This window comes from Lycorma delicatula, chromosome 13, assembly GCF_047948215.1.
Source record: "Lycorma delicatula isolate Av1 chromosome 13, ASM4794821v1, whole genome shotgun sequence".
NCBI lineage: Eukaryota > Metazoa > Arthropoda > Insecta > Hemiptera > Fulgoridae > Lycorma > Lycorma delicatula.
The window spans coordinates 47320307-47334525 of NC_134467.1; the positions used below are offsets into that span (position 1 = coordinate 47320307).

General features: G+C 31.3%; 1 protein-coding gene across 8 annotated transcripts in view; it reads left to right on the forward strand.

Moving 5' to 3' along the window:
• LOC142333864 (uncharacterized) overlaps positions 1–14219 on the forward strand; it is a 782720-nt gene that overhangs the window by 538871 nt on the left and 229630 nt on the right. For 7 of the 8 annotated variants that reach the window (XR_012758732.1, XR_012758731.1, XM_075381431.1 and 4 more), the window contains one exon: positions 4781–4899. The exons of the other annotated variant lie outside the window; for it this stretch is intronic. The gene's annotated coding sequence lies outside the window, so the exon portion shown is untranslated. The remainder of the gene's footprint in view (positions 1–4780; positions 4900–14219) is intronic. 8 annotated transcript variants of the gene reach the window in all.

Below are 14219 nucleotides of genomic sequence, written 5' to 3' on the forward strand. Positions count from 1 at the left end.
AGCTGCATCAAACCAGTCAAATGACTGAAGACAAAAAAAAATTAAAAAAATGTAAAAAAATAAAATTATCTACTACTGTTGAGTAAAATTTTTGTAATTATTTAATATTTAATTATTATAAATAATTAGATAACTTAGTATGGAGTTGGCTTTCGTCATCAATATCTAGTTAAAATTAAGCATTATCCAGGGCAATATTAATGACATAAAATAGTACAAAAAAACTTAAGAAGTTAATAATCTCCCATTCTCCCATTTATTATAAAAAAAATCTAAATTATATTGTACTGCTGGTTTACAAATTAAATCCAAATATTCAGTAATTTTATGCAAGACTAATTTAAAGGAAATCGTTTAAAACAATAAATGTTGAATACAACGTAGAAATAGATAAGACAGGTTAAATATGATATAATTTTCATTGTTAGTCATATCAGGATAACGAATGAATAATTTTGCAATGCTAGAAGTTTAATTTATCAAAGGAAAAAAAAAACTAAAAGTTTCTTCGTCATCCAAAAAAGGATTCATTGGTCGGTCGATAGCGGTAACAGCAGTACAAGGAAATACACTTATTCTTACGCAATAATTTTTACAAACCAGGTTGTAGCTACATATTCTGCTATAGTAACAATGTCAGCATATAGATTGGTAAAAAAAAAATATCGGAAAAATTGGTCCTGTTTTAGGTTTTATAAGGAGAAAATAAAAAAGGAATTGACAAACAAAAAAAACAAGATTTAAAATTAAAAAAAAAATAAATTAAATCAACCCTACCACGTGAAATATGAGTATTATTTTTTTCTTTATCCCACTTCGGTATAAATAAGTTCCGCGTTTTTCAAAATGATTATCGAATTTGTAAAGCTGTGTATTACTTCTGAACTTTCATTTACGTAGATTAATCAAACATGAAATGAAAGCGCAACTGGGACAGTTACAGCTGTACCAAAACTCATTAACTGTTTCCTGTACCTTCCGCTTGAAAGCACTAGTAGCAAAGATAGCGACCCCCAACAGAAACAATTCTGTGTTTTGCAGTTTGCAATTTGTAAATCTGTAATTCCTTTTCAACGTGCGATCTGTTTGAAATTCCGCCTCGAGTAACAGTAACATTCGAAGACGGCGTAAACGATTTTAAACCACTGTTGCCTATATTTGTAAAAACAAAAGTACAGAACGACCTAGTGTGTCCGAAGATAATATTGAACGTGTAAGAAAGTCTTTTGTGCGTAGTCCTAGGAAATCCGCACGACACAACGAAGGGTAGATCCTTGTATAGATTTATACGGGACTTGGGGGATGGTACGCCTCTAGTTCATTTTTAAGGGCAACGGGAGTCCATGTGCTCTCCAACCACGCGAATTTTTAACCTATGTTTGTTTCGGTTTCACCTAACAGTTGCTGATGCATCTGCGGGGAGGTCCATTCGAACGAACACATGATGTTCGACTGCCCAGCTCTTGAGGAGGCCAGAACTCAGGTCAACCGGGAACTTAGAGGTCAAGCAGAAAATTCATAAGCGGCGAGTCAGAACAGGGCGGCATTGTCGGAACGGGTGGGAGTTTCTTGATGAGGTTGTTATGTTCAACCGACATCATAGTTTACTTAAGGGAAAGACTCCTACCGCACTGTTGTCGGAAGCTAACCTAGAGATATATGGCTGACCACCAGCCAAGTAATGCGGTGCGCTTTAATACGGTGGACAGGTACTTTCTGGTATTCAGCGACCTAGGCGTGGCAGCGAATTGCTCCCTAGACAATGTAAATTTTAATTTATGGATGTCATATACATTTTTAGTAGTTGACGGGGTGCACTTACCCATTTTAGTAAATATACGACAAGTGAGCGGTTGGGATACGTAAGCCGGTGGTGTTTGACATCGCGCTTAGTCCGCTCACGCTGAAATTTTTTCAGATTTTTATTGTTATTACTGAATTTATTATTTATTGTATATTTTTTTCCTATCAGAGATTAAAAATGATTAATAAATCAATATATTTAAAATAAAAAAAAAAGTTAAAAAAAAGGAGATGAAGTGTATTCGAACAGATGTGCTACCTTTCTTTTGTAAAATCCAAAGATTTCATTAATTAAAATTTTATTCGACTATAACTCTGGAACCGATAAAAATAAGTACCACATATTATATATCGTTGAAAAGCTCAATAAGGGCTTATTAATACAGTTAAGAAAAAGTCCAATTTTTTGGGATTTTGGGCATTTTTAGAAAACTTTTGTTCAGTTGATTGCAATCAAAAGGGGAGGTGCACAACTAGATGTTCTAACAGTCCTAAATCTAAAATTTTAATATTCTACGGCTAATCGTTTTTGAGTAATGCGAGATACATATGTACGTACAGACTTCACGCCAAAACTAGTCAAAATGGATTCAGGGATGGTCAAATTGGATATTTCTTTTGAAATCTGAAAACCGAAATTTTTGCAATCACAATACTTCGTACAAGGAAGTAAAAAACTTAATATAAATATAGCTCAGAAAACGGTTCGTTAGCAAGTTTCGGCTCGTGAGACATTTAGCCCTGTTTTCTGCTTCCTCTGTGAATTTAAGCATTACTAAAATTCTTGAGATATAAATCGAAGGGTAAATTTGGTGAATCCTTATGGTTTTTGATCTATGAAATTGAATAAGAGCGGTCCAAGACTTTTTTCTTAGGTTTTTTGTAAAACTTGTTTAAAAACATGAAAACGTTTTGTCAGAAAATTCACTTTTTTAGGTTTGGAATAAAATTAATAAAACGCCCGGGCTTTACCAAAGGTCGTCTTTTAGACCTCTAAACTTTTGATATAACAACACAGTCATCGTTCTAGCCTCTGTCAGGATACCACCGATGTAAATGCTTTGGTAGACGTTTCCAGCAGTGTATTTACTCAACCTACTATGGCCTCTTCCGACCTCGACCATCATTCGGTGTACACCGAAGGTTTTATACAAAAACTCTTCCTTTATCTAACTTCAATTAGACTATGCATTCATATCATTACTTGATTGTGCCTTTAAACACCAAAAATACTCTTCTCATACCAAAAAAAGTGTTGATCACAACGAAAATTTTGCTCAAAAATTCAATTTACTCAAAGGCCTCTCAATTTACTTAAAAATCAAGTAATAAATTCACAAATTTAATATGTCTCTAATGAAAATATACCCTGTTTCTCTCTGCTTCGGTCCGCTTTCAGGAGCAAGATCAATGCCTACACCCTCCCACACCGCAGGATTCTTCACACATCCATTCCATTCTACCAGCGAATATCTCACCTGATCGGGACTTGATGCCAAAACTCCTATCTTTGCGAAGTATATATACTTTACCCCACATATAACGTTATACAAATTTAATTAGACTTTATTTCACCGATGGTACTGAAATCGGCCGAAATTTTTCGCTAGCCGTAAATCGATAAAAAAAGTTTCGAATATATGTTTGTATGAACGTTTTTATTTACTTCAAGTTCTAGAATCGGTTCTCAAATTATTTCTCTCAACTCCTGAATTATTCTATATACAGAATATTTCACAAACAAACGAAAAGAATTTCAGGACCAGTTCAACCAGTGAAAATAATGAAAAAAAGTTTATATAAACATGAGTCCGAAAACGCTTCGTCAGCGAGTTACGGCTGACGAAAATTTCGTCATGATTCCTAGACAAAGAGTGGAAAAAAGCTATGGTGAAACTCCAGGAACCCAAATTAAGGGGTAAGCTTGATGGTTTTTGACCTGAAACATTAAATAAAAGAGATTTCATAACTCTATCTGCAGTGGTTTTTGAGAAACCTGGGCTAGAACGCAAAACATTGTGGTGAAAACCTCGTTTTGTTATGTTTTCTATGCAATAACTTTGTTACATCGATAATAAATAAGTAAAATTTTTAAAGCAAACTTCATATACTGGAGAATTGACTACAACTTTTAAAACTGTACAAAACTATATACATTCTGTAGACGATTTGTGATTGTTGATCAGCTGTTAAAATTGCCAAATTATGAAATAAAAAAAAATAACAAATATTTATTTTACCATTAAATTTTTTTTCTTTTCAATAATTGTTAATAAAGTTGATAAACCGGTGTTTTATGTTACTTCTTTTATGTTGATCTTATTTCTGTTAAATGATTTTGGTTAAATAATTTTATTTCAAGGTTTTCTCGGACGTTAAAAGTATTACTCTTTTTGTTTAAAAATTAATTTATTTTTTCAGCCACATTTCGGATATTTTCGTGAAATAAAATTACTTTTTGTCACTTGATTTTGTTTTGTAGTCGAGTTTATTTACGTAATTTTGTTCAGAATTAAATTCTCTACAAGTTTTGTTTAACAATTTTACTTAATTACCCATGTAACAAAGTAATTGCACGTAAAACATAACAAAACGGGGTTTTAAGCACAATTTTTTGCGATTAGCGCATTTTCCTCAAAAACCACTGCAGATAGAGTTCTGAAAGCTTTTTTATTCAATGTTTCAGGTCAAAAGCCATAAGAAACCATCAAGCTTACCCCTTAATTTGGGTTCCTAGAATTTCAGTATGGCTTTATTTCACTCTTTTCTCAGGAATCACGGCGAAATATTTCGCCAGCCATAACTCACTGACGAACAGTTTTCCGACCCATGTTAATATAAACTTTTTTATTTTTTCACAGGTAGAACTCGTCCTGAAATTCTTTTCTCTCTCTCTCTCTCTCTCTCTCTATATATATATATATATATATATATATAATGACGTAATCTTAATAAATTATTTTTTTTATTTTTTCAGGATATTTTTCTCTGTAATAATTAATGGAAAAGATATAAATATATATCTTTTCCAAGGTCATCCTTCTTAACTTAAAACAAATCGATATGTGCAACTTGGAAAAGCAACTCTGATTACGGGTGAGTCATCTATATTACTTATAGTATATGGATGTTGTATGTGTGTGTGTGTATGTCTGTATATATAGATATATTTACATATATATAAGTTATATAAACAACAGATCGCCTTTTATAATATGTATCTAGTTCAATGAACTATGTAATTCAGTTATGGATTTTATTTGTTTATTTACACCTGTATTGCAATTCTAGTTATAAAGGAATCTTTTTACAATATTCTATTTTTTGATTGACATTTGAAAGAAAGAAATATCAATATTGAAATAATAATTTTTTTTTATATATTATTTTCCATGATTTCTTATTTTGACATAAATAACTTTATAAAGGAATTTCCTTATCTTATATATAGTCTTATGAATAAATAAAATGTTGATTTATATACTTATTTGTGAAAATTCGAAAAAGAAAAACAGAAATATGATGTCTGAAAATGAGAAAAGAAAAGTTTAATTAATTAACAGTGTAACACGCATAATGTTTATGCATATTGTCTTCCTTAAAAGTCATAAATTTTAAAAAAGGTTCAGTATGACACAAACGTCGAGAATAATGTTGTCAAATTGCTGAAACCTTTCATACGGTTGTTGAGTCTTGAACGATATGTTTGTACATCTTTAGATATTTTTTTTTTTTTAACAATAGGTAAGTTGAGCCTCGATGAATGACAGTCGTATAGTAATTAAATGACAAACTTAAAACGACTGGGTCGGTGCGTGGACCCACTGAGGAAGGGAAGCATCTTACGCAATTTTATATGAATGATGCAAAATAACGTTTACACAATATACATAAAAGACTAATATTTTTTATTAATTAGAAAGACGAACTAGCAATGAAATACAGATATTACAAAAAAATATTTATATACATAAAAAATAGAAAAATTTAAACATAACATTGCAGTTTAATCAACGAATTTTATCATAGTACTTACATATTTGCGGTAACTGAAGTAGAATACAATTTTTTTTTTTTTTTAGAATTAATAATTAATGGAGTAATCCTAATACTAATTATAATATTACTTAACTTAATCATACTTAATTTAACATTGTTTTATAATACAATTTAATATTTATTACTTAACTTAACTTAACGTAATTATACTTAATTTATATTATTTGTAAAAGATGAAAGGTTAGGTGTCCACAAGGGTCTTGCCCGTTTTGTGGCACCATCCCTTTTCTATTAAAAGGGGAAAAAGTAAACGGTTTTATCTTATATAGGAGGATTTTTGAAACTATTTTTTTTTCTTTATCTTCATTTGACTGGTTTGATGCAGCTCTTCAAATCTAGTGCCAGTCATTTCATTTCGGTATACCCCCTTTATCATACATCTCTAACAATTTGTTTTGGATATTCCAAACGTGGTCTTCCTGCACAATTTTTCCCATCAACGTTTCCCTTCAATATCAAAGCGACTATTGCAGGATGCCATAATATATGACCTATAAGTCTGTCTCTTCTTTTAACTATATTTTTTCCAAACGCTTCTTTCTTTATCGATTCGCTTCAACACCTCTTTATTTGTCATTTTATTCACCCGTCTGATTTTAACATTCTTTTACAGTACTGCATTTCAAAAGCTTCTAATCTTTTCGTCTCAGGTACTCCGATCGTCATGGAAGTTCCACTTCCATGTAAATCTACGTTCCAAATATATACATTCAAAAATGTTTTTCTGATGTTTAAATTAATTTTTGATGTAAATAAATTATATTTCTGAATGAAAGCTCGTTTTGCCTACGCTATTCGGCATTTTATATCACTCCTGCTTCGTCCATCTTTAGTAATTCTATTTCCAAAATAACAAAATTCTTCTACCTCCGTAATCTTTTGTCTTCCTATTTTTATATTAAATGGTTTATCTACATTTTTTCTACTACATTTCATTACTTTCGTTTTGTTCTTATTTTCATGCGGTAGTTCTTGCGTAGGACTTCATCCATGCCGTTCATTGTTCTCTTCTAAATCTTTTTTACTCTCGGCTAGAATTACGATATCATCAGCAAATCGTAGCATCTTTATCTTTTCATGTTGTACTGATACTCCGGATCTGAATTATTCTTTAATATCATTAACCGCTAGTTCTATGTAAATATTAAAAAGTAACGGGGATAGGGAACATCCTTGTCGGACTCCCTTTCTTATTACGGCTTTTTTCTTATGTTCTTCAATTATTACTGTTGCCGTTTGGTTCCTATAAATGTTAGCAATTGTTCCTCTATTTCTGTACTTGAGCCCTAATTTTTTAAAACGCTCAACATTTTATTCCAGTCTACGTTATCGAATGCCTTTCCTAGGTCTATAAATTATGTAGTAAATTATGCCAAGTATGTCGGTCTGTATTTCTTTAATCTTCCTTCTACTACTAATCTGTGCGCTAAAATTGCTTCCCTTGTCCCTATACGTTTCCTAAAACTATCGGTCTTCTCCTAACACTTCTTCCTCGTTCCTTTCAATTCTTCTGCACAGAATGCTAGTTAAAATTTTTGATGCGTGAATAGTTAAGCTAATCGTTCTGTATTTTTCATATTTATCTGCTCCTGCTTTCTTTGTATTATTACAATAATATTCTTTTTGACGTCTGACGGAACTTCCCCTTATTCGTAAATATTACACCCCAGTTTGGGTAATCTATCTATCGCTTCCTCACCTGCACTGCCCAGTAATTCTGTTTGTATCCCTTCAATCCCATTTTTATATTGTTTAATTATCTTGAAAAAACAGCGTCCACGGTTGTACCATGTTTTGTTGTAACTTTCACCGGTTGACTACTCATCGATAAATTGAATTTTTCAAACTGAAATTGAATATTTGAAAGAAACAGTTGTGGTTTTGTGATTGTTCATCACCAAAATTGACATCGAAGTCACCAGACAAAATAAATGGTGCAAAATAAATGAGGAAATAAATTCATGATGATGTTTATGCCCCATCCATCGAGCAATATGTTCATAATTCTGTTAGTTTTCTCTTTAGGAACATTATTATTTTCTCAATTTTTTTATTCGGTAAAGTGTGTACAACTGCCGTAACCGATTCCATGCCGTTTTCCAACTTGCATGTAGCTGAACAAAAATCTCCAATATTTGAAGTTCGTAGACTTAATTTACTTGTATTTGTCATTGTTTATCAAATCTATATATATATGTATATATTCAAATCTAGCAATACCGAAGCATTGCCGGGTTTACTATTTATTAAATAATACCTCTTTTCTCAGTTAAGTTTTTTCAATTAATTTATATTAGATATTTCTTACGCATGGAAATGTACAAAATAAAATAAAATAAAAGTCGCTCCTCTTACGCAGAACTGCACAAGAATATTTACTGATTAATGTCATTTTTAAATTCGTAATTTTATGAAATAAAAAATTAATTTAATATTTAAATGTCCCTTTAGTTACAATGCTGAATTAATATTCCGTTTAACTATTAAAACATTAATTTGTATGCGCGGTTGAAATTAAAGAAATAAATTATATGGAATTCCGCTATCTAAAGTAGTTTACTGTGAATAGAAAATATTTAATTAAATGTCTCGTAAATAAATGTTGTATAAATTATATTTAAAGTAAATATATTCGTAAAAAATTTAATTAAAAAAATATATTACAAATTTATTTTACACTAATAAACATTTGTAAGATTTTTTTTGCTTCTTTTTCGAAATATCTATATACATAAAAAATAAAATATCTGACTGAATGATAGATCAACGCCCAGCAAAGACTACTGAAAATAAATTGATGAAAATTTGTACACATGTTCTTCTTACGGTGTAAGTGAACACTGTGAAAGAATTTTTTTTAAATTCTGAGTTTAAGGCTTTTAAATTGGAGTAATAACAAAATTTATTATTTTTTTAATCTTTCGGTAAAAATGAAAATATCAATTTGATTTTTAATAGGTGCAATCTTCATGTAAATATCTAAAAAACCCACTTTATAAATTTTTCGAAATATTTAATGCTCAAAACGTATTTTATTATACAATAATTTGAATAACACCAACAATCTGGTTTAAAATAAAAAAATTTGATGTGGACACCACATGATTTCTTTGTACGCCTATTAAATTACATATACACATTTTTTAAAGTACATAAAATTTTATTTCACTAATAACTTTTGATATTTTTCTTTTTTTTCTGTTATTATTGAATTATTTTTTATCGTAAAAAAGGTTTTTCAATGTTAATAACTATTAATAAATCAATATAATGAAATTTAAAAAAAAAAAAAAAAGTAAAAAAAAAAGGAGATCAAGTCTGATTCGAACCGATGTGCTGCCTTCCCCTTGTAAGAACCGAATATTTCGTTAATTAAACTTTTATTTGTCTATAACTCTGGAAGCGATGAAAATAAGTACCGCTTATGATATATCGTTAAAAAGCTCTCGATGAGGGCTTATTACTGTAGATAACAAAAACTCCTAAATCAAAATTGGATTTTGGGCTTTTTTGACGCTTTTGGTGCAATCAAAAGGGGAGATGCAGAATTAGATGTTACAACAGTTAGAAATCCAAAATTTCAACATTCTACGTCTAATCGTTTTTTAGTTATGCGATACAGATATACAGATGTCACGCCAAAAATAGTTAAAATGGATTCAGGGATGGCAAAATGGAAATTTCTGTTGAAATCTGAAAACCGAAATTTTTCGCGATCACAATACTTCCTTTACGTCGTACAAGGATGTAAAAATCGAGATTTATAAATAACAGTTAATTATTATAATCGGTCCCAAATTATTTTAATCGGTAACTGGTTCCTGGTTTTTTAATTCACTGCTGTAACAATTCGATTTCGCAGCTCTTGAAGAGGAACAGGCTTAATCGGTAAACCCACCGGGTTGGTCTAGCGGTTAACACATCATCCCAAATCAGCTGATTTCGAACTCGAGAGTTCTAAGGTTCAAATCCTGGCAAAGGCAAGAATATCATTTTTACGGATTTGAATATTATATCGCGGATACCTGTGTTCTTTGGTGGTTGGGATTCAATTAACCACACATCTCAGGAACGGTCGACCTTTCTTTTTCCTGTTTAGCCTCCGGTAACTACCTTTTAGATAATACTTCAGAGGATGAATGAGGATGATATGTATGAGTGTAAACGAAGTGTAGTCTTGTACATTCTCAGATCGACCGTACCTGAGATGTGTGGTTAATTGAAACCCAACCGCCAAAGAACACCGGTATCCACGATCTAGTATTCAAGTCCGTGTAAAAATAGCTGGCTTTACTAGGACTTGAACGCTGGAACTCTCGAGGAACGGTCGACCTGAGACTGCACAAGACTACATTTTATTTACATTCATACATATCAACCACTGAATTAATACCTTACGGTAGTTCCGGAGGCTAAACAGAAAAAAGAAAATAACCCTGAAGTAAGAAAAAGTCCAAAATTCACATTTTTGGGGGATTTTGGACTTCGTCGGACACTTTTTGTTCATTTGATTGTAATCAAAGGGAGAGGTACACAACAAGATGTTACAACAGTCCTAATTCCAAAATTTCAACATACTACGGCTAATCGTTTTTGAGTTATACGTACGCCGTACGCCGAAATTAGTCAAAATGGATTCAGGGAAGGTCAAAATGGATATTTCCGTTGAAATCTGGATACCGGAATTTTTCGCGATCACAATACTTACTTTAATTCGTACAAGAAGAAAAAAAACAAAAAAGTTTTTATTTTGATTTCATTTATTTAAAATCAGTTTTAATGAATATTTTCAATAATTTAAAAAATCTCCTGATGCGTTACTAACATGTGTACTAATTAACGTTTATAATAAATAATTTTTTTCTCAGTGATTTCATTATAATTTACGTGTAAAGTTGTAGGCTAATTTCGCGACCTCGTTTTTATATCACCCACCCAGGTTGAGAAACCCTACTCTATACCGTTACTCAAACTCCTCCGCAATTTTTTATATGCATAAAAATTCATTGCCTAATTACGCATAGCCTTTCAGAAGTAGATTAGAGTGTAATCTATTATCGCGTATCAAAATTTAACATAAGCCTTATATACTTACATTTCCCCCCTATAATTTTGTGTTTTCATGTCATTACTCATTTCTGTTATTCTCTACCTTCCTACTGGAAATTTATTTTTATACCCGAACCGTAGTAAGAAAGGGAGTCCGACAAGGATGTTCCCTATCTCCGTTACTTTTTAATCTTTACATGGAACTAGCAGTTAATGATGTTAAAGAACAATTTAGATTCGGAGTAACAGTACAAGGTGAAAAGATAAAGATGCTACGATTTGCTGATGATATAGTAATTCTAGCCGAGAGTAAAAAGGATTTAGAAGAAACAATGAACAGCATGGATGAAGTCCTACACAAGAACTATCGCATGAAAATAAACAAGAACAAAACAAAAGTAATGAAATGTAGTAGAAATAACAAAGATGGACCGCTGAATGTGAAAATAGGAGGAGAAAAGATTATGGAGGTAGAAGAATTTTGTTATTTGGGAAGTAGAATTATTAAAGATGGACGAATGATATAAAATACCGAATAGCACAAGCTAAACGAGCCTTCAGTAAGAAATATAATTTGTTTACATCAAAAATTAATTTAAATGTCAGGAAAAGATTTTTGAAAGTATGTTTGGAGTGTCGCTTTATATGGAAGTGAAACTTGGACGATCGGAGTATCTGAGAAGAAAAGATTAGAAGCTTTTGTAATGCGGTGCTATAGGAGAATGTTAAAAATCAGACGGGTGGATAAAGTGATAAATGAAGAGGTGTTGCGGCAAATAGATGAAGAAAAGCATTTGGAAAAATATAGTTAAAAGTAGAGACAGACTTATAGGCCACATACTAAGGCATCCTGGAATAGTCGCTTTAATATTGGAAGGACAGGTAGAAGGGAAAAATTGTGTAGGCACGCCACGTTTGGAATATGTAAAACAAATTGTTAGGGATGTAGGATGTAGAGGGTATACTGAAATGAAACGACTAGCACTAGATACGGAATCTTGGAGAGCTGCATCAAACCAGTCAAATGACTGAAGACAAAAAAAAAAACTCGAACCGTAGTTACTAAAGTAAGACATGGGGGAAATTTTCCAATGTCTTCTAATCATTCTGAGTAGCAGTTTAATGCGGTTTGCACTAAAACTAGCTTATCCGCTTTTTTGTAATAAAATTACTTTATAAAAATTCATAAATAAGTAAAACCTTTAATAGTAGTTTGAATTTTTTTTCTATTTTTTCTAAATATCAAAATAATGTAAAATTAAATAATTTTGTATTGTTTCTTTTAGTATATAATAAGACCTTAGGGCTATGCATAAGTTCTATTCATGTATGAACAGCAACTATTAGAATTGTTCAGTTCACCCCTGGATGTTTGTAATAAATAACCTTCGGGCACTATACAAATAGAGATGAAGTTTATCTCTAAATTGTGTCATCTTTTAATACACATACCGCGTAAAATATGTCTTATAACTTTCTACTAAAAGTATTTGTTTTATTTTAATTTTATAAAAACTAAAAGCAAAATCGCTCTTTTAATTTTTTTAGCGAGAGTGATTGAATTTTTACAAATTTAGTATATTTTATCAAAGACAAATAGACCCAAAAAGATAGCTTCGTACATGAATTTTTGCTTAGAAGTGTTGCCAAATCAGTTCTCTCTCTCTCTCTCTCTCCACACACACACACACACACACACACACACACACACACACACACACACACACACACACACACACACACACACACACGCACGCACACACACACATACACTGCAGTTCCCCCTGGTGGCCTATAACCGTAAAACATGTCTAAGAACCTGCTCTGAAGTGGTATCTGTGTTAGGTAATGCAAAAAATCGAATCGAGATCGGTCCAGTAGTTTTTGAGAAAAATTGTAACGGACAAAAACACATACATGATTAGATAGAGAGAGCGTAAGAAAGAGAGAGATGTTTGAGTATGTGCATGTACAAACATCTATTGGTACCAGTATATATATACTTGTATATACAAAAAAATATATAAGTATATATATATATTTATATTTTTTTTTGTAAATTTGTTTCAAATTCTAGGATCGCAATTTATTTTTAAAAAAATTAACGAAAACAATATTTTAAAACTAACTCTAAAAAGAGAAATATTAAATTAGCAAAGTTATTGTAAATTTTCCATTTATTTCTTAGTCAATAAAATCGATATTTTCCTCGGTTTACGTAAATGTTATCCAGTTTTCTTTTCCTTAATTTATTTTCCTTTTGTTTTTATTTTTTTCAGTTAGTTTTCTTTTATAAATTAACAATGAAAATAACCATGGAATTGCAATTATCATAAAAGACCGATTGAACTATTTGTTAAAGGTTCACATATTTTAAATCTATTTTTTTAAATTAGTTTACTTCAGTTTTTATGGGGTTAATGAATTCGTAATTTATTTTAATTATTTTTTATAAATTAAAAATAATATAAAAGAAAAAAAAAGAAAGTTTATAACTAGATATGTATTTCAGTCTATTAATTTATCGCTAGTGTGTATATATTAAATATAAGCAGTTATATAAAACTAAACCAGTAGGTAATTTTTCGGACCAAAATTAAGGGGTAAATTTAGTAATTTTTCTAGCAAAATTGGAAAAAAAGGTCCAAAATTTTATTGTTAAAAATCTTCAAGATATTTTGAGTAAAAGAAAAACTGACAACACAAATGTAGAACTATCCAGTCACGTGGCTAAAGCCGTGTTCCGGGAAAGTCATACAACTGTGGGCTGTTTCTCATGCACGGCTTACACACGCAACTTAATTAAAAATATTTTTCATTTTATTTAAATATAATATTTATTCGTTTATTTGTTTCAATGATTCTAACTAAAGCGCGCGCGCATACCGTATTTAATTCGAGCTGGTGTGGCGATACCGGCGGCGACAATCGGCACTAATTAAACTAATGTAACTGTATAACTTACATTTAACAAATTTTCCTTGAGCGTTCGGCAGACTGTTGTAGTCGCGAGGCTTAACGCACCAGCTACCGAGTCGACCGGGCGATCGAGTTCGAGACCCCGTCGGACCGAGTTACTTTTTTAAAGTGTAAAAATTATTACATATTTTTTTTAATTCTATCGCTCACCCGTGACGTCGCAAATAGCAGAAGCCTACGACATCATTTTGACGTGAAACGTCTGTAAAATCGCACTTAAACATACGAGTACCAGAACAATAATTTGTAGCGTAATGGAAAGCTCTATATCGTCCTTAATAAGTTCCTAACTATTAGTCTCAGAGACGTATATACGGTGTCATTTTATA